At 40.1% G+C, this 21,851-nt stretch overlaps 1 long non-coding RNA gene across 1 annotated transcript in view; it reads right to left on the minus strand.

The window, feature by feature from the left end:
• Positions 1–21,851, minus strand: part of LOC309645634 — a 215,791-nt gene that overhangs the window by 11,319 nt on the left and 182,621 nt on the right. The gene's annotated exons all lie outside the window — the stretch shown is intronic.

Consider the following 21,851-nt stretch of genomic DNA (forward strand, 5'->3'; position numbering starts at 1 on the left):
ACCCAGAACTGTCTGTAAATGACAAAAGACTTAAAAATGACCACGGTAAAAGATTTGATGAAAGTTCATAATAATGCAGTTGACAAGAAAATTAGTTATTTCTGAGATATACATTTTAAAGTAATAACTAGGATTATGACTTATAACATTATACCAGAACATATAAGATTTTTAGAAATTTCATGTAATGTCTGAAACATTTATATTAACATATTTCCATACATATTTCCATACAAATACAAATATAAGATTTTTAGAAATTTCATGTAACGTCTGAAACATTTATATTAACATATTTCCATACATATTTCCATACAAATACAAATATAAGATTTTTAGAAATTTCATGTAATGTCTGAAACATTTATATTAACATATTTCCATACAAATAACCCAATGAAAGTTTAGTATTAGTTGTTTTGTTTGTTTTTTTATACTGCAGGTTCTTATTAGGCATCAATTTTATACACATCAGCGTATACATGTCAATCCCAATCGCCCAATTCAGCACACCACCATCCCCACCTCACTGCAGTTTTCCCCCCTTGGTGTCCATATGTCCATTCTCTACATCTGTGTCTCAACTTCTGCCCTGCAAACTGGCTCATCTGTACCATTTTTCTAGGTTCCACATACATGCATTAATATACGATATTTGTTTTTCTCTTTCTGACTTACTTCACTCTGTATGACAGTCTCTAGATCCATCCACGTCTCAACAAATGACTCAATTTCGTTCCTTTTTATGGCTGAGTAATATTCCATTGTATATATGTACCACATCTTCTTTATCCATTCGTCTGTTGATGGGCATTTAGGTTGCTTCCATGACCTGGCTATTGTAAATAGTGCTGCAATGAACATTCGGGTGCATGTGTCTTTTTGAATTACGGTTTTCTCTGGGTATATGCCCAGTAGTGGGATTGCTGGGTCATATGGTAATTCTATTTTTAGTTTTTTAAGGAACCTCCATATTGTTCTCCATAGTGGCTGTATCAATTTACATTCCCACCAACAGTGCAAGAGGGTTCCCTTTTCTCCACACCCTCTCCAGCATTTGTTGTTTGTAGATTTTCTGATGATCCTCATTCTAACAGGAGTGAGGTGATACCTCATTGTAGTTTTGATTTGCATTTCTCTAATAATTAGTGATGTTGAGCAGCTTTTCATGTGCTTCGTGGCCGTCTGTATGTCTTCTTTGGAGAAATGTCTATTTAGGTCTTCTGCCCATTTTTGGATTGGGGTGTTTGTTTCTTTGATATTGAGTTGAATGAGCTGTTTATATATTTTGGAGATTAATCCTTTGTCCGTTGATTCATTTGCAAATATTTTCTCCCATTCTGAGGGTTGTCTTTTCGTCTTGTTTATGGTTTCCTTTGCTGTGTAAAAGCTTTGAAGTTTCATTAGGTCCCACTTGTTTATTTTTGTTTTTATTTCCATTACTCTAGGAGGTGGATCAAAAAAGATCTTGCTGTGATTTATGTCAAAGAGTGTTCTTCCTATGTTTTCCTCTAAGAGTTTTATAGTGTCCAGTCTTATATTTAGGTCTCTAATCCATTTTGAGTTTATTTTTGTGTATGGTGTTAGGGAGTATTCTAATTTCATTCTTTTACATGTAGCTGTCTAGTTTTCCCAGCACCACTTATTGAAGAGACTGTCTTTTCTCCATTGTATATCTTTGCCTCCTTTGTCATAGATTAGTTGACCATAGGTGCGTGGGTTAATCTCTGGGCTTTCTATCTTGTTCCATTGATCTATGTTTCTGTTTTTATGCCAGTACCATATTGTCTTGATTACTGTAGCTTTGTAGTATAGTCTGAAGTCAGGGAGTCTGATTCCTCCAGCTCCATTTTTTTGCCTCAAGACTGCTTTGGCTATTCGGGGTCTTTTGTGTCTCCATACAAATTTTAAGATGATTTGTTCTAGCTCCGTAAAAAATGCCATTGGTAATTTGATAGGGATTGCATTGAATCTGTAGATTGCTTTGGGTAGTATACTCATTTTCACAATGTTGATTCTTCCAATCCAAGAACATGGTATATCTCTCCATCTGTTGGTATCATCTTTAATTTCTTTCATCAGTGTCTTATAGTTTTCTGCATACAGGTCTTTTGTCTCCCTAGGTAGGTTTATTCCTAGGTATTTTATTCTTTTTGTTGCAATGGTAAATGGGAGTGTTTCCATAATTTCTCTTTCAGATTTTTCATCATTAGTGTATAGGAATGCAAGAGATTTCTGTGCATTAATTTTGTATCCTGCAACTTTACCATATTCATTAATTAGCTCTAGCAGTTTTCTGGTGGCAGTTTTAGGATTCTCTATGTATAGTATCATGTCATCCGCAAACAGTGACAGTTTTACTTCCTCTTTTCCAATTTGTATTCCTTTTATTTCTTTTTCTTCTCTGATTGCCGTGGCTAGGACTTCCAGAACTATGTTGAATAGTAGTGGTGAGAGTGGACATCCTTGTCTCGTTCCTGATCTTAGAGGAAATGCTTTCAGTTTTTCACCATTGAGAATGATGTTTGCTGTGGGTTTGTCATATATGGCCTTTATTATGTTGAGGTAGGTTCCCTCTATGCCCACTTTCTGGAGAGTTTTTATCAGGAATGGGTGTTGAATTTTGTCAAAAGCTTTTTCTGCATCTATTGAGATGATCATATGGTTTTTATTCTTCAATTTGTTAATATGGTGTATCACATTGATTGATTTGCGTATATTGAAGAATCCTTGCATCCCTGGGATAAATCCCACTTGATCATGGTGTATGATCCTTTTAATGTGTTGTTGGATTCTGTTTGCTAGTATTTTGTTGAGGATTTTTGCATCTATATTCATCAGTGATATTGGTCTGTAATTTTCTTTTTTTGTAGTGTCTTTGTCTGGTTTTGGTATCAGGGTGATGGTGGCTTCATAGAATGAGTTTGGGAGTGTTCCTTCCTCTGCAATTTTTTGGAAGAGTTTGAGAAGGATGGGTGTTAGCTCTTCTCTAAATGTTTGATAGAATTCACCTGTGAAGCCATCTGGTCCTGGACTTTTGTTTGTTGGAAGATTTTTAATCACAGTTTCAATTTCATTACTTGTGATTGGTCTGTTCATATTTTCTGTTTCCTCCTGATTCAGTCTTGGAAGGTTATACCTTTCTAAGAATTTGTCCATTTCTTCCAGGTTGTCCATTTTATTGGCATAAAGTTGCTTATAGTAGTCTCTTAGGATGTTCTGTATTTCTGCGGTGTCTGTTGTAACTCCTCCTTCTTCATTTCTGATTTTATTGATTTGAGTCCTCTCCCTCTTTTTCTTGATGAGTCTGGCTAATGGCTTATCAATTTTGTTTATCTTCTCAAATAACCAACTTTTAGTTTTATTGATCTTTGCTATTGTTTTCTTTGTTTCTATTTCATTTATTTCTGCTCTGATCTTTATGATTTCTTTCCTTCTGCTAACTTTGGGTTTTGTTTGTTCTTCTTTCTCTAGTTTCTTTAGGTGTAAGGTTAGATTGTTTACTTGAGATTTTTCTTGTTTCTTTAGGTAGGCTTGTATAGCTATAAACTTCCCTCTTAGAACCGCTTTTGCTGCATCCCATAGGTTTTGGGTCGTCGTGTTTTCATTGTCATTTGTCTCTAGGTATTTTTTGATTTCCTCTTTGATTTCTTCAGTGATCTCTTGGTTATTTAGTAACGTATTGTTTAGCCTCCATGTGTTTGTCTTTTTTACGTTTTTTTCCCTGTAATTCATTTCTAATCTCATAGCGTTGTGGTCAGAAAAGATGCTTGGTATGATTTCAATTTTCTTAAATTTACTGAGGCTTGATTTGTGACCCAAGATGTGATCTATCCTGGAGAATGTTCCGTGCGCACTTGAGAAGAATGTGTAATCTGCTGTTTTAGGATGGAATGTCCTATAAGTATCAATTAAATCTATCTGGTCTATTGTGTCATTTAAAGCTTCTGTTTCCTTATTTATTTTCATTTTGGATGATCTGTCCATTGGTGTAAGTGAAGTGTTAAAGTCCCCCACTATTTTTGTGTTACTGTCGATTTCCTCTTTTATAGCTGTTAGCAGTTGCCTTATGTATTGAGGTGCTCCTATGTTGGGTGCATATATATTTATAATTGTTATATCTTCTTCTTGGATTGATCCCTGGATCATTATGTAGTGTCCTTCCTTGTCTCTTGTAACATTCTTTATTTTAAAGTCTATTTTATCTGATATGAGTATAGCTACTCCAGCTTTCTTTTGATTTCCATTTGCATGGAATATCTTTTTCCATCCCCTCACTTTCAGTCTGTATGTGTCCCTAGGTCTAAAGTGGGTCTCTTGTAGACAGCATATATATGGGTCTTGTTTTTGTATCCATTCAGCCAGTCTATGTCTTTTGGTTGGGGCGTTTAATCCATTCACGTTTAAGGTAATTATCGATATGTATGTTCCTATGACCATTTTCTTAATTGTTTTGGGTTTGTTTTTGTAGGTGCTTTTCTTCTCTTGTGTTTCCCACTTAGAGAAGTTCCTTTAGCATTTGTTGTAGAGCTGGTTTGGTGGTGCTGAATTCTCTTAGCTTTTGCTTGTCTGTAAAGCTTTTGATTTCTCCATCAAATCTAAATGAGATCCTTGCCGGGTATAGTAATCTTGGTTGTAGGTTCTTCCCTTTCATCACTTTAAGTATATCATGCCATTCCCTTCTGGCTTGCAGAGTTTCTGCTGAGAAATCAGCTGTTAACCTTATGGGAGTTCCCTTGTATGTTATTTGTCGTTTTTCCCTTGCTGCTTTCAATAATTTTTCTTTGTCTTTAATTTTTGCCACTTTGATTACTATGTGTCTCGGAGTGTTTCTCCTTGGGTTTATTCTGTATGGGACTCTCTGTGCTTCCTGGACTTGGGTGGCTATTTCCTTTCCCATGTTAGGGAAGTTTTCGACTATAATCTCTTCAAATATTTTCTCTGGTCCTTTCTCTCTCTCTTCTCCTTCTGGGACCCCTATAATGCGAATGTTGTTGCGTTTAATGTTGTCCCAGAGGTCTCTTAGGCTCTCTTCATTTCTTTTCATTCTTTTTTCTTTAGTCTGTTCCGCAGCAGTGAATTCCACCATTCTGTCTTCCAGGTCACTTATCCGTTCTTCTGCCTCAGTTATTCTGCTATTGATTCCTTCTAGTGTCGTTTTCATTTCAGTTATTGTATTGGTCATCTCTGTTTGTTTGTTCTTTAATTCTTCTAGGTCTTTGTTAATCATTTCTTGCATCTTCTCAATCTTTGCCTCCATTCTTATTCCGAGGTCCTGGATCATCTTCACTATCATTATTCTGAATTCTTTCTCTGGAAGGTTGCCTATCTCCACTTCATTTAGTTGTTTTTCTGGGGTTTTTTCTTGTTCCTTCATCTGGTACATAGCCCTCTGCCTTTTCATCTTCTCTATCTTTCTGTAACTGTGGTTTTTGGTCCACAGGCTGCAGGATTGTAGTTTATCTTGCTTCTGTTGTCTGCCCTCTGGTGGTTGAGGCTATCTAAGAGGCCTGATGGGAGGCTCTGGTGGTGGGTAGATCTGACTGTTGTTGTGGTGGTCAGAGCTCAGTAAAACCTTAATCCACTTGATTGTTGATGGGTGGGGCTGGGTTCCCTCCCTGTTGCTGTGGCGGTCAGAGCTCAGTAAAACCTTAATCCACTTGACTGTTGATGGGTGGGGCTGGGTTCCCTCCCTGTTGGTTGTTTTGCCTGAGGCAACCCAACACTGGAGCCTACCCGTGCTCTTTGGTGGGGTTAATGGCAGACTCTGGGAGGGCTCACGCCAAGGAGAACTTCCCAGAACCTCGGCTGCCAGTGTCCTTATCCCCACGGTGAAACAGAGCCACCACTCGCCTCTGCAGGAGACCCCCCAACACCAGCAGGTAGGTCTGGTTCAGTCTCCCCCAGGGTCACTGCTCCTTCCCCTGGGTCCCGATGCACACATTACTTTGTGTGTGCCCTCCAACAGTGGGGTCTCTGTTTCCCCCAGTCCTGTCAAAGTCCTGCAATCAATTCCCACTAGGCTTCAAGACCTGATTCTCTAGGAATTCCTCCTCCCGTAGCCGGACCCCCAGGTTGGGAAGCCTGACGTGGGGCTCAGAACCTTCACTCCAGTGGGTGGACTTCTGTGGTATAAGTGTTCGCCAGTCTGTGAGTCACCCACCCAGCAGTTATGGGATTTGATTTTACTCTGATTGCGCCCCTCCTACCGTCTCACTGTGGCTTCTCCTCTGTCCTTGGACGTGGGGTATCCTCCTTGGTGAAGTCCAGGGTCTTCCTGTCAATGATTGTCCAGCAGCCAGTTTTGATTCTGGTGCTCTCGCAAGAGGGAGTGAGAGCACGTCCTTCTACTCCGCCATCTTGGTACTCCTTGAATTCTTTATGTGATATTTGTCATAGGTACTACATTTACATACATGTAAAAAAATCACATAAGTGATTGTTATAATTTATGTTTTAAGTAGTCACACCTATTTTAAATAACAAGTAGAAAATTGTAATCTTTTATTTTTCTCCAGATATTTCAATGCTCTTAACTTTTCCTGAAGATCCAATTTTCCCTCTGATATAATTTTCCTTCAGTACTTAATATATTTGGACATTTTTCATGCTCTTACGTATTATTCTAAAACATGAATTTAATAACTATATAGTATTGCATGATATAGATTCTCCCATTTTAGGATATTTCATTTTTTTTCTACTTTTGTAAAAACTTTGAGGTGTAACTTTTTTCTGTATCTCTGACTATTTTCTCACACTAAATTCTTATTGGGAAATGGATTATAAAGAATGTTAAAGCTCTTAATCCAGTACAACTTTATATTTTATTGTTCCAGAAACGTGCATGTGTTCCAACACTGGGTGGTGTTTTTTGTTTTTTTTTTTACAAATATGATAACAGAAGCTATACTTGATGGTTTACATTTTATTTGGTTATTAGCGAAGTTGAATATTGTTTTATGTGTGTGGGGTAGTGTTCTTTTTCTTTAAACCAATAGTCAATTTGTGATAATATTTTTATATTTTTTTCTAGCAGTTGGAACTGTCTTTTCCTAGTGAACTGTGTGATTACTTTATGAACTAATGATACTAATCCTTTACTTATTATGTGTGATGTAGATATTCATGGTGTGTCCTTTGCCTTATACTTTTGTTCATGGTATTTTAATATGCCAAAGTTATCTAATAGAATATAAAGATATATTCATTTATGAAAATGCCCTCTTCCAGCCATGGGTGAAGAGACAGGACATCTGCTGACACTTCTCTAAATTTCTCTAAACATGAAACCAAAACTTGGTCTGAAGAGAGGAAATACCCATGTGTAATGTGGAAGACATGCCACTTCTTGAATTGCGTTCTCCAAAGCAGGGTGTCTTGATGCTCAAAAATCTCTGAAAATTAAGTGTCAGACAGAAAGAATTAAAGATAGGGACCCCTAACTGCAAACAACCTAACAACAAAGGACTATTTCAGAATCATGGACTAAGGGTTACTGCTTAAAAGAACCATAATCCTTGAGTCATTCAGTTTAGAGAACAGCTTCATTCTTCCAAAAGCAAGCATGGTGGAATATATATTGGAGCATCCACTTTTGTCCATGCTACGCACTTACAGGGGACATACTCTTAAGATGCAAGCCAAAAGCAGTGCCTTGTTGGAGAATAAAGAGACACTTATATCAAGTATTATAACTTACAATGAAATAGCCTCTCACAGGTCCCTTTGACATTTCAGTTTCCTCCCAGTACTGTCCTTCTAGTAGATGAAATCATATTTACACATTACTCTCTCTGACAACTGTAAATTCTTCTCTCTGCCTTCCTTGGTTTGAAGGAAGTTGAATGGATCTATCTACACAAGCCACTCTTAAAATGAATCTCTCCCCTCTTCTCTATCGATGGATAATTAATGTGATTCTGCTTCAACAACTGCTAATTTCTTCAGCCTTTCAGCAGGGACTGGGCTGCTTTACATATGGTGTGAGGGGTAAAAAAGGAACAGAGGGAAGTAAGCACAAAAGGAAGAAGTAGTGGTTAGTAGGTTGCTGAGAAAGTTCTCAGAAGTTTGCAAATTGAAAAGATTGGAAAATGAGCAATTCTGTGCAAGTCTCTGGTTTCTTTTCTTTGGCAGTTCCAGGCAGAAGAAAAAAAAAAAAAATCTGTGACTTCTGTTCCTGCTTTATGGTCTCCAGGCAAGGTCCACTCCCTTTATCAGCACCGAGAACACTCATGTATATCCATCTAAGCCCCTTCTCTCTAACAGCTACAAGAGTGAGGCTCCCACCACTTGAGGCCAAGAGACCTCTGTGGTTACACCCATCTGCACCCCAGTCTCCTGCCTGTCATTCTGTGTGAGCAGGGCCTGCCCTAAAAGGTAAACCTATCTGCTGAGGAATGCTAATGAGGGAGGGATAAGAGCTCTTCAAATAGAAGGGCAGGTTTTACAGGTGGCTATTGATGGAATAGTGTCTGTGCCATCAATCTCCTTGGGGTTTGGCAAATGACAGACTTCGGTGAGATGGATCCTGAAAACAAAGGGAATCTCGCAGATAAATCCACGATCCATGTCCAGAATAAAGTAGTATCCTTGCGATCATCATCTGCTTTCAATAGCCAACGCAGCCATTTAGCTTTAGCTTCCCATTAACCAGGTGCCTCAACTAGTTCTTCATATAAACTTTTTATTTTTTTGGTCCCTCAGTACCTAATGGAAAGAAAGGCCCCTAACACTAATATGGTAAAGAGGAGAACCTTGCTCTCCACACAGGTTTCAATCTACTGAAAGTGGAAATTGCTCTTTACTCATAAAATATCAATAGGACTCTTTTGGTATCAGGGAATGTGGACCAACTTATGTGACCTTAAATAGAAGTGGGAAATTATTATTAAAAAACAATTGCTTTTAGAATACTGATCAGAAAGGTCAGAAACAAATTGGAATCAGAAAGTGGGATGCTGTGGGAACCTCAGCACTAACCTGCCCCTGAAACCAGGCAGACTCGTCCACCAGCCCCCTGTGTCCTTGGACAAATACTCAACTTCCTTATGCCTCAGTTTCCTCATATTAAAATGAGAATAACAAGATTTTGTGAGGATGAAATGAGTTAACTTGTGCCAAGGGCTTAGAACTATGTCTGAAATTTACTAAACACTCAAATAGTAGCTGTTGTTGCTGTTGCTATTGTTGTTGCTTGCTGCATTTTATCTAACCACATATTTTGATTTCTATTTTGTTTCTTTCATAGAAAGCCCCACTATCTGAAACTATCTCATTTACATAATCGTTTATTTGTATAATATTTGCCTTCTCCGCTAGTATGTAAGTTTCTTCACAACCTCAAGGACAGTGGGTGTCCTGCTGTGTGCCCTGTTTGCTGGTGCTGAGAACTCTCAGCTTGTTTCTTACCCAGACTTGTACTCTGGAAACTGTAACAGTGTCTCATCCCCAGGGCTGGTTCTACCTCCCTAGCTAAATGCTGGACTTCCTACCCCAAGGAGGGGAGCTCCTTGACCCTCAACTGTAAAGATGAATTAATCAGAATTCATTTGGTTTCAAGTCAGACTGAGAAGATGACCATTTATAATGCTTGAAGTTCTGTCCCTTGTAAGGATTCCCTTCATCACTTTTTTTCAGGAACAATCCTAGTTGGAGTGGTAATGCTATAGCAGTTCACTTCCAATTAATTTCAGCATTTTGTGCAAAATCGTCATGAAACAAGCCCTAGTTTTTCTTCTTTAGTTAACTAGTTATAAGGAACTCTACATGTGGACTGAAAGAGAGGAGGAAATGAGGCAAAAGTCGGTGCTATAGCAGCCTGAGCTACCTGCTCACACATCACACAACTAACTTATGCCTGCTTGAGCCTAGTTTTGTTTTGTTTTGTGTTTTGTTTTGTTTTTTTGTGTTTTTTGTTTTTTTTTTGTTTTTACTCTTGAGGATGGATTGCTGCTGTGCATATACAACATGATTATATAACATCTATCTCATGATGAGAAGTTCAGATTTTGTGGTCACTTGATGTCCCATGGTTAAGCATTCAATTTCCAGTAAGACCCAGTAACAAATCAGATGCTACTTCTCAAAAGAAGAAGAGTTATCTCAGGAGCTATCTCTAGAAGAGAGTCCATAGTTTTTGTCTAAAATCTTAGGACGCTATGCTGTAATTCTCCTCTCCTGGCTCCTCGGATGCCCCGTGCAACATCCATACTTGCCACAGTCATCTCAGGCAACATCAGATCTGCAGGACTGTACCCCTCCCATGGTGGAGCAGCTTCCATGGCAACGCGGACTTGGCCCTCACTCAGAACTGACAGTCGTCTGGGCTACTCAGTGATTGGGTCAGAGTAGTACACTTAAATGAGGAATACGTTGCCTCCAAAATAAAAAAGAAAATCTACCAAGGATTTTGCCTCTTCTTTAGTGATAAGGGGGTGTGAGGTGCAATAATTGGCTTTGGCGATGTCCTGAAATGGGGATAATAATATCATCTAACTTACAGAGGTTTCGGGAGGAGAACATGAGATACCTGGCACAATGTATGGCATTTAGTAAGTCCTTAGTAAGTATTAGATCAGAGGATGATGGGGGTGATGATGATTCTGTTTATTATTTCAGCAAAACTGCATAGAGAATGCCTTTGCAGGCTTTTAAAAACTTTCCTTCTCCCACTCCTCACCACTGCACACCGCAATCAGCAGAGTCAGAAAAGGGTAGAGATGACATTTGAAGTAGCCATAACTGTATTCATATCTATTATAAAAAGCAGCTATCAAAGTCAAGAAGCCAGCTTAGATCTCTCCCGTAAAAAGTTAATGAACAGGAACTGCGATTAAATAGAGTCAGAAGACCAGCAGGGGGAGCTCTCACACCCTGTGATAGCAGCAGAGCCGACCAGGAAGAAGAAAGACTCCTCTTTTAGCAAGGACTCAGCAACTACTGAAGTTTTGGACTCTTTTTACTGCAGCCCTCTCAGCTTCCTTTTCCCTCTAGAAAAGCATTCTCCTTCCCTCGCTGTGTGGGGACTTGCATGTGGCTAACCGTGGTTGCAGACCCTGAATTGTAATTCTCTGCTGATCCCAAATAATCCCACCTTTGCTGGAGAAATACCTGGCGGTCTATTTGTTTCAGGTCAACAGTACAAACAGCCGTTGTGTGTCTAAGTCATTTTATATGTAGCTATATTCCAGTGAAGTCCTAGACAATTTGTTTTACAGTTTTTAGTAAGAAAGTGACAAGAAGTATCCTTGGTCCATACTTGCTGTGTATGTTTGTGTGAATGTGCATCAGGGCAGGGGTGTGGGGAAGGACAGGGGGCGGGTACAGTGACCTCCATCCCCAGGAGGATAACAGGCCTTTGGGTTCCTAAGTACCAAACCCTCCATAATCCTAGAAAGAATAAACAGGTCTTTCCGGGTTCCTGTGGGCTAAGACCTTCCTAACAGACAATTTAATTTTTACTTTCAAGAAGGAAATGAATACTTTGAGTTCAAAAGGCAAAGGCAGTGGTAGAGCTGGTGTGAGAATAAGGGGAAGGAAAAGAAACAGAGGCTTTGCGTCAAGGAGAGAGGTAGTTATCTGCTCCTGAACAGATGGAGCTCCTGAACGTCTCCCTCACACTGTTTTCAGGATCTGTCTGTGTCCCAGGATGTCCCAGGGTCAATCAACCATAGGCTCTACTACTGGGAGGGACATCTTGAAAGTGTCCAGCAGTGGTGGCTAAAACAGAGGACCCATCCCAGAGGTACTCTTTCCAAGGAAGCCCTCCTACCACGTGAGTGATAACATGGTCACCCACGGGCTTCAGCGTACTGAGCACCACCTACTGTGGAACTGCAATAGGACACATCCCAGGACTTGTAAGATCTATGTGATCACTAAGACCCACTGGGTGGAGAAGGAGTTGGAGTGCATATGTAAGCAGCTCTCTGCAGGAAACTGCCCTCAGCAGGAAACCCCTTTTCTTGTCACTTTAGCAAAGCTATATTGTTACTAACTTTTAAACCAAGCACCCCCTTGCTCTACGCATCTCTGGCTCTAGCAGACCTTTCAAATCTTTTGATCGCACAATACTTCGTTGGTTCTTTCCTAGATCAAAGAAGTAGAAATGAAGAATAAGTAATTAACAGATGACCATATCTCTTCCCTAGCTTGTCTTCAGTAATATCGTGAACAAACTTTACGACCAAACTGTGTAAACAAGATAACATCTAGAGGACGATCACAAGAAGTAAATGGGCCTGCATGCCATGGGGGATAGGGATGACTCTGACCCCCTATCTCAAAGATTAACTGAGATTATTTCCTTTTTTTCCTTTAAAACTTTCATGGTCGAGCAGAGTCTTTGGAGGTGATTTTTTGGGGAAGCTGAGTCTACCATCTCCCCAGATTGCCGGCATTCTGATTAAAAGCAACTTTCCTTTTTACCAACATTTGTCTTTCTTGAGTTTGATTTTTTTTTTTAACATGTTTATTGAAGTATAATTGCCTTACAATGGTGTGTTAGCTTCTGCTTTATAACAAAGTGAATCAGTTATACATATACAATATGTTCCCATTTCTCTTCCCTCTTGCATCTTCCTCCCTCCCACCCTCCCCGTCCCACCCCTCTAGGTGTTCACAAAGCACCGAGCTGATCTCCCTGTGCTATGCGGCTGCTTCCCACTAGTTATCTATTTTACATTTGGTAGTGTATATATGTCCATGACACTCTCTTACCCTGTCACATCTCACCCCACCCACTCCCCATATCCTCAAGTCCATTCTTTAGTAGGTCTGTGTCTTTATTCCCGTCTTGCCACTAGGTTCTTCATGGCCTTTTTTTTTTTTTTTTTCCCTTAGATTCCGTATATATGTGTTAGCATACTGTATTTGTTTTTCTCTTTCTGACTTACTTCACTCTGTATGACAGACTCTAACTCCATCCACCTCATTACAAATACCTCCATTTCATTTCTTTTTATGGCTGAGTAATATTCCATTGTATATATGTGCCACATCTTCTTTATCCATTCATCTGTCGATGGACATTTAGGTTGCTTCCATGTCCTGGCTATTGTAAATAGAGCTGCAATGAACATTTTGGTACATGATTCTTTTTGACCTATGGTTTTCTCAGGGTATATGCCCAGTAGTGGGATTGCTGGGTCGTATAGTAGTTCTATTTGTAGTTTTTTAAGGAACCTCCATACTGTTCTCCATAGTGGCTGTATCAATTTACATTCCCACCAACAGTGCAAGAGTGTTCCCTTTCCTCCACACCCTCTCCAGCATTTATTGTTTCTAGATTTTTTGATGATGGCCATTCTGACCGGTGTGAGATGATATCTCATTGTAGTTTTGATTTGCATTTCTCTAATGATTAATGATGTTGAGCATTCTTTCATGTGTCTGTAGGCCATCTGTATATCTTCTTTGGAGAAATGTCTATTTAGGTCTTCTGCCCATTTTTGGATTGGGTTGTTCGTTTTTTTGTTATTGAGCTGCATGAGCTGCTTGTAAATCTTGGAGATTAATCCTTTGTCAGTTGCTTCATTTGCAAATATTTTCTCCCATTCTGAAGGTTGTCTTTTGGTCTTGTTTATGGTTTCCTTTGCTGTGCAAAAGCTTTTAAGTTTCATTAGGTCCCATTTGTTTATTTTTGTTTTTATTTCCATTTCTCTAGGAGATGGGTCAAAAGGATCTTGCTGCGATTTATGTCATAGAGTGTTCTGCCTCTGTTTTCCTCTAAGAGTTTGATAGTGTCTGGCCTTACATTTAGGTTCAAGTAAGTTTTTTGATCCTAACAGGAAAATAGATATGTCATTCTCTATCAAGGCTTTCTCCCCTCATTAGACTAGAAACTATACGAGGGCAGGGATCGTTAGCTTTGTTCAACACAACATGGCCAGGGAGATATAGGTCACCTGTATAACTCAGCCCATGAGACACAGTAAATAAGCAATAGATAATTGTTAAAGGAATGAAAAATCCCCCAGACACAGAAACTAGGGAGACTTGAACTGTTATAATGGGATACCAAGTCTTACAGTTCCTGGATGACTTCTTGACTATTTTAGCTACATTGTTGACCTATATTTAAGCAGATATATAAACAAGAGAACAATTTCACTTCCTTAGGACCCACAGCAGAGGAAATGGCAATTAGCAAATAGCAGTGTCCTCGGCTTCCCCTTTTCAGAATCTTCTGGACCATGCTTATTGGTGCCACTGTGGACAGCCTCTGTCCTCAGATCCAAGTACAACTGTCAATTTCCAAGAGGAACTGCTTCTGAGTCTCCTGGAACAAGACTCCATGCTGCTGTGGATTTGCTGCTGGTTCTAGGTGAGTGGGCACCACAGAGCAAGACCTGGATGGGATGGATTGTTCAGCGTCCCCAGAGCACTAGTCTCAGATGCCCATAAAAATTCCCTTGGCCTCTGCCCTCAGGCATTCTCTAGGGGTAAAATGGACTGGGAAGCTTTCCTTGGAATGTGGGTCCCTATCTTCTTAAATAAGAATTTAGCAGCGTGTCAAAATAAAAATGATAACAATAGAAATGTTAATATTTTTTGAGTGCTCACTAGCAATTTGCTTGTGTTAAGTATTTTCATCTTACACTAACTACTACCGAGTAGAATTTGTGTCAGAATTGAAGAATAGATAAATCGATGGTTATTATATAATTAACCACATCAAAATGCTAAATAGGAGAAAAATTATGGTGACAACAGGTGCCAAAAGTATTAGAATAGGTATAAAAAATCAATATCTATCCCTAAAATAAGTATCACAGAACAGAAGACTACCTACTTAACATAACAAAGAATACCTGTTCTAGATTGACAGCCAATATTATACATAACAGAACAACACTAAAATTGCCATTCAAATTGGAGCTAGAACCAAGATGCTTGCTATCCTTATTATTTGTAATAGTTTTTAAATTTTGCCAATACACTAACATTAGTAGCAAAAGTAAGAGGCATACACATTGGAAGGCAAGATTTAAAATATATTATTCATTCTTTATTCATTCCCACCACACTTATTTGGCACTTGCTTGTTTGCTATTGTGTTATGAACTATGCAGCCTCTATTCTTGATTATATCATTCATGTGGTATAGTTTGAAGTACATGAATATGAATTAATTAGGAAGATTCAAGATAAACAACCAAAACAGTGACATCCTTGAATATTATCAAATATTAGTTTGAGATTATAGCAAAGAAATGCCATCTAAAATAGCCATAAAAGTGAAAAAATAGGAGTGCTAAAAATGTTTTTTGACTTATAAAAGGAAATCTATAAAACTGTACAAAGAAAACTTCAATGAATGAAGACATGTCATTAGTCTGGATAGGAACACTAAGGTAGAAGTGTTATAAAGATGTCAGTTCTCCCCAAGTTGATTTATAGATTCCATATAATTTCAATCAAACTACCTGAAGAATTTTCCTGGGAGTTCAATAAAATGTTCAAAAACTTATCTGGAAAAATCTATTGGTGAGAGTATCAAAGAATAGATTTTTTTTTAAAAGAGTAACATTGGAAATCTAATTCATATATTTTAAAAATAGATTCTAGAACAATATAAAAAGATGATGTTATGGGTACAAGATATAAATATAGATCAATGGAAAATAATAGAAATCTAGAAATACGTTCAATTACATATTAGCTTAATTTATGGTAAGTAGACATCATCACACAATAGATATTTACAGATTCCACTGTAAATTTTAAAGTAAACCAGATAATTAAGAAATAAGTGTATTTTTTTAATTCTCAGAAACATGGAAAATGAATTAAAACTGTATTGGATTTTTATACAGATTATGTCTTCCTAAATATTGAAGTAGTAGAAAATTCAGAGAAGATTTTCTAAAATAAACATTTGATATTTCTGTATTATGATACTAACACAACTATAATAAAAATGAGTATTACCTTTGGAAAATATTTACAGCTAATAAGGCAAAGAGCTGAGATATGATGTAAAGAATTCATATAAATTGGCAAAAAAACTTGAAAATATTTTGGGTAAATGGATAAAGATCATGATGATCTACTAAAAGACACTTCCTGCAGCAGCTGCTTGCTTGATCACCCGCTTCACAAAAACCATTGTTTATCCCTAAAACCTAGCAGAGTGCCTGGCACATAGGCTGCACTCAATTAATATTTCTTGTATGAATGAGTAAATCCATTCAAGAAACACAGATTAAAGCATGGCGGTACAGTTTACAGTCAATAAATTTGCAACAGCAACAATAATCCCAGAAGGCTACATGCTAGTTTCCCAGTGTGGGAAGATTGAGTGAAGCAAATGCAGTCACATTGCTCCTGACAGCGGAAGTGGTAAAGCATATCTGGAAAGCCAGTTAAAAAATGGCATGTATGTTGACCTAGGAATCCCAGTTCTGGGAATCTAAAGTAAAGGGGTGAGCATGGAGAAGAAAATATGCACCATGATGTTCACTGTATTTATTATAATATGATAATATCAAAGAAATGAAAGCAGAATTCTAAACTGTAACTTAACAAGTACTAAAATTAGGTTAAGATAATACACATACAAGAAAAATGTTTGGAAGGAAATAGTGAAATCTGATGAGCAGTGGAATTGAAAATATATATGGGCAGTTATATTTTTTTAAATATAAATAATATTTAAAATATTTGAAAAATAAGAGTTTCAAACTTCAATTCTGATAGTAGGCTTAGCATTTTTATTCTGATATATCCCTGTTACATTGCAAAACTACATAAATGGTCTTTTTTTATTTAAAAAGGAGAAGTTTGATACCCACTTCTGTGTTCTTAACAATTCTCTCTCTTCCCACTGTCATAGCCCTATCACACTGTATTGTAATTTCTTATCAACTTAACATCTCCTCCATTAGACTGTAATTTTCTTGAGGGTAGGGGCAGTGTCTTATTCTTGGTAACTCTAATATTTAGACCCACTCCTGGCACAGTAAGTATTTACCAAACGCTTGTTGAATAAATGAGTGCGTGAACAAGGAAGTTGCTTCCACTGAGTGCCCTTATAAAGGGATAGTCCCCCAGATGAGAACTTGGTGAGATCAGACTTCTGCTAAGCCCTTCTCTGGGCAACAAAGTCAAACCAGAGAGCAGGTAAGGGAGACCAGTGCCGAGGAAAGGGAAGGGCTAGACTTCTTTCTCCACTGTCCTTCTTGCCTCTGGGCTATTCCGTACTAGCGTCTGGGACCAAAAAAGAGAACTGCTGAGTAGCCAATAGGTCCTGATGATGAACTGCAGAAGTGTCCATCGGCTGTTTGGGTAGGGACAGGGCAACGTAGAGAAGGCAAAGAAAGGCAGAGAAAGTGTGAGTGTGCAGCTGAGGACGGGATCCCTGTACTGTGCTAATTTCTCATGTCTCTCTCTCTTGCAGTTCCTGGCTGAGGAGAGTCCTGCAAGTTCCTCTTTGTTTCTTCTTCATGGCCTTGGAGTTATAGTGCCCGGCACAGGAGCCTGGGGAAGCTTGTACCAATCCTTCTCCCCACAGCTGCAGGGAAGTGTCCCCCTTTCCCCTAGGCCATCATTCTAGTCCTATCTACCTCTCTGTTCCTGGCACCTTCCTGCTCTGCTCTGCTCGAGAGTTTACTTTCTGACCTCTTCTGCAAAAGGAGGAGGACGCACCTGACAAAGGAAAGGCAAGTAAGGAGACAGTGTCTTCCCCTGGCTGCAGGTGCACGAAGTCTCCTGGGAGCACCGCAGCTGGAAGTCCATTTTAGGAGCAGGGAGGCAGCTCGGACAGAAATAGTCACAGGAAATGTCTCACCCAAATCTTTGATCCAGGCTCAGAACAAACTCCTGTCATTTCCATCCTTTTTACCTACAAACTCAATATTTCATATTGACCCTGTCTCAACTTGTTATTTCCTGGTCTGAGCAAGAGTCAGAGCTGTTTTGGGCTGTGGGAGGAGGAACTGTTTACTCATTTGTCTGATTCATTTCAGGCTCTGATACTCATAAAGAATCAAACGAGAAAGTCCCATAACTACCCCAGAGCAATGTGGGCTCCTCACTTCCTTGGCACCAGCCAAGCAAGGGATGAGGGTTTTGGCAGCCAATCCAAACTTAGGGTCTCTTTCTCTTTCTTTCTCTGTCTCTTTCTTTCTCAAGCAGACAGCATGGTTTAGTAGAAAGACTATGGCCTTAAAATTCAGCGAATGAGGTTCAAATCCTATCTTTGCTACATTCTAGCTCTGTGACCATGGGCAAAGTGGCCTGATCCCCCACTGACTTACATGTTTACAAATAAGACATGATGGTAATGACCCCATGGGTATTCGTGAGGATTCAGTGACCTCACGTAAAGAGTACAACTAGGTGCCTGGCACCCAGTGGAAACTTGATTCATGACAGGTTCCTTCCATCTGCTGCCCAACCAAAAGCTGTGTTCTCTTCCATCCTCCATGGACCACCACCTTCCAAGGCACAGTGGTAACAATGACTTGCAAAGCATCCCTCTACCCAGGAACAGAGAGAGCATGATGAGCCTATGAAAGAATATGGACTAAAAATTTCATTTCAAATGCTATTTAAGAGACACGTGCTGGAAAGCACCAGTGCTGTACCCTGAACTTGAGTCCCAGTGACCCTGTGTACCTGGTAGTCTCTTCAGGTGAGGGAGAGGAGGGTCAGTCTTCAGAAATCATCTGCTCCTGAGTGAAGGGTAAAATTCATGAGGAAAAAGCAAAACTGTCATTGAAGAAACTATGAATGGGTAGGTTTTGTGGGGAAAGTGAGTGCAAGATATCAACAGGCACCCAGAGGATGGAAAATCAAGGAGTGAATTGAGTGTCTACTGTCTGTTGCAGACTGGCTGATTCTCCAGGACCCACACTCTATCTTTGAAGGGGATAGAGTGATTCTGAGTTGCTGGGGAAGGGAGGGAGGGGAATTGAATGAAATGATTTACTACAAGGGTGGGAAAAAACTTGCTGCTTGACATAGAGAATGGACTTGAGGACACGGGGAGGAGGAAGGATAAGCTGGGATGAAGTGAGAGAGTGGCATGGACATATATACACTACCAAATGTAAAATAGATAGCTAGTGGGAAACAGCCGCATAGCACAGGGAGATCAGCTCGGTGCTCTGTGACCACCTAGAGGGGTGGGATAGGGAGGGTGGGAGGGAGACGCAAGAGGGAGGAGATATGGGGGTATACGTATATGTATAACTGATTCACTTTGTTATAAAGCAGAAACTAACACACCATTGTAAAGCAATTATACTCCAATAAAGATGTTAAAAAAAACAACTTGCTGCTTTTACAAGGAACTCAAGCTTCAGCATACCAAAAGCGGTCTCCAGATACAATGGCTTATATAATTGCGCTGCTTTCTGAGAAAGGTTATGTATCTCTGTGGCAAAGAACTTCAAACCTTGTAAGGGTCAAAATTCAAGGTAATGACTACACTCCAGGTATAGCAGGGTTGGGTGCAAACAAGGCTCGTCAAGGAGCGGGGAGGTAGAGGGTGTGCTCATCAAGCTTCCCTAGAAAGCCATGGGTAGAAATTATGATACTTCAGTTGTGCCAGGGAGTTGGGTGGTGATTCTATTGACTTGGTTTTGTAAGACTTATTTGATAGTGCTGAGAACATAGATGAGTCTCTCCAGGTGCTCTGAGCCTCGCTGCCCTGGGATTATGTCTGTTCTTCTCTTTAGAGCTATTTCCACCTCCTGTGCTGACAGCTAACACCATCTGGCCCACCAAGGAGAGTCTAGTAACCCTAACCTGTGAGACTCCGCTCTCTCCACAGAGTCAGATGCCCAACTTCAATTTCACCTCTTCAGAGATGTCTAGGACCTAGGGTCATGCTGGAGCAGCTCCCCAAAGCTCCAGATCACTGCCAGGTGGAAAGAAGACTCAGGGTCTTCCTGGTACAAGGTACAGAAGTGACTTCCTGTGTCTGGAAACAGAGACAGAGATTCCAAATTTATGTGCAGAGTGAGTTTTGGTGAAAAGGGACACTGGGGCTGGAAAAGGGGAGGTAGGGCAGGGCATTATTCAGAACTTAGTTCCTTCTTTTCCCATAAGATGGGGATGGGGGTCTGTTCCAGAGAGATCCTGAGGCTATCCTGAGCTCCTCTCATTTCTAATAGTGCTTTAGGACTGGAATGGTTACCGAGAGGCTTCAAGAATCATAAAACTTCAGAATGTCCACCACATTCCTCTTAACTTTACCTTTCCTATTGTAATATAATCAGATATATACTGGATGCCTATTATTATGCTATAGAGGCTTTGCAGGGAGCTGACAGTCATCTAGAGAGTAGCCTAGTACCAAATCCAATACAATAGGATTTGAGAGAACAGAGAGACCCATTTTATATCGGAGCAATTAGAGAAGATAGTATTGAAGCAGAGGGTCTTCAGGTAGGTCTGAAAAGAAGGGAGAGAAGCAGTTTATCATCTTGCGTGATGTCCCTTTAAAGGAGGGCTAATATTTTCCATTATTCTTCCTAGTTCTCAACACAAGACTTCTACCCATTGTCACCAAGCACAAGCCCAAGGATTTTTCCCTGGTGTTGCCCACCCTGGCCCCCTAGGGGAAATAAGCTCCTGAAATGAGTACATTATGAGATGAGGAACCTCATGTGACTGAAGGCTGAGAAGTGAGAATCTTGCCTCCCACAGAAATATACTCAGGATTGACACCCAGCATCCTCAATTCGTACTCTACAAAGATCTCTCTTTTCTGATCTTGCTCAAAATTTCCAACTCCATCTGCTGTCACTTTTAGGGTGATACCAACCACTTCAGCCTTGATGTTCCCAAGAGTCAAGCCTCACCTGCTGTCTCCTATTCACACAGGGATCCCTGTGTCTTGTGTCTCCATGGAAACTCTGCCCCCAAAGGGCAGGTGATTGAAAGGAAGACACTGGTCCTTGTCTGCTCTGTGTCTGAAGGCGCAGGGGACATCACCTCTTCCTGACACAGAGGGGACGGGGACGTGAAGGAGAGTTTGGGGACAAAAACTTGGCATTTCCAGGGAGCAGAGTTGTAAATCCTTGTTATCACGGAGGGCCAGGCTGGGGGATACTACTCTACAGCTGACAACAGCTATGGCCTCATCCAGAGTGAGGCAGTAAATATCACTGTGAGAAGTGAGTTTCACCCGCCCACAGTTCAGTCAGAGGTACTCAAACTGGACTCAGGGATCCTCTGGGTCATGAGAACACTTTAAGGTGATCATAGGGACCAGAGCTATGAAGAGATAATTCTTTTCTGACAAAGGCAGACCTTCCAAAATGAACAGCTGCTTTAGGGGAACTACAAATTCGGTAGAAAAAAAATAAGATAGTAAGATGAAAGAGATGAAAGAACACTGATGCTGTCAGCCAGCCGGAGAAAGGCTTCCTGGAATTCATCCTCACAGCTCTGGGGTAAATGCCTCTACAGCTGTGCTGTTCAATACCGTGGCCGCTCATCACATTTGGCTGTTTACATTTAAATTAATTAAAATAAAAAATTTTCTCTTTTATTCACACTAGTCACATTTCAAGTGCACAACAGCCATATGGGGTAGTGGCTGCCATACTGAGCAGCACGGAAATAGAGCATTTCCACCATTGCAGGAAGTTCTGTTGGACAGCCCTGATCTAAGGATTAAATCTGGAATGTGGGAACAGAGGCAGGGGTAGGTGGTGAACTGTCAAGAGGAAGAGACCCTCTCTGACAGCCCGCGGTCCCCCTCAGTTCCTGTGTGTCGCCCTGTCCTCACCCTCAGGGCTCCCGGAGCCCAGGCTGTGGTGGGGAACGCGATGGAGCTTCCCCGTGAGGCCCGGAGAGGCTCTCCCCCATCCTGTACTGGTTTTGCCATGAGGATG

This window comes from Balaenoptera physalus, assembly GCF_965194825.1.
Source record: "Balaenoptera physalus genome assembly, chromosome: 1".
Classification (NCBI taxonomy): Eukaryota; Metazoa; Chordata; class Mammalia; order Artiodactyla; family Balaenopteridae; genus Balaenoptera; species Balaenoptera physalus.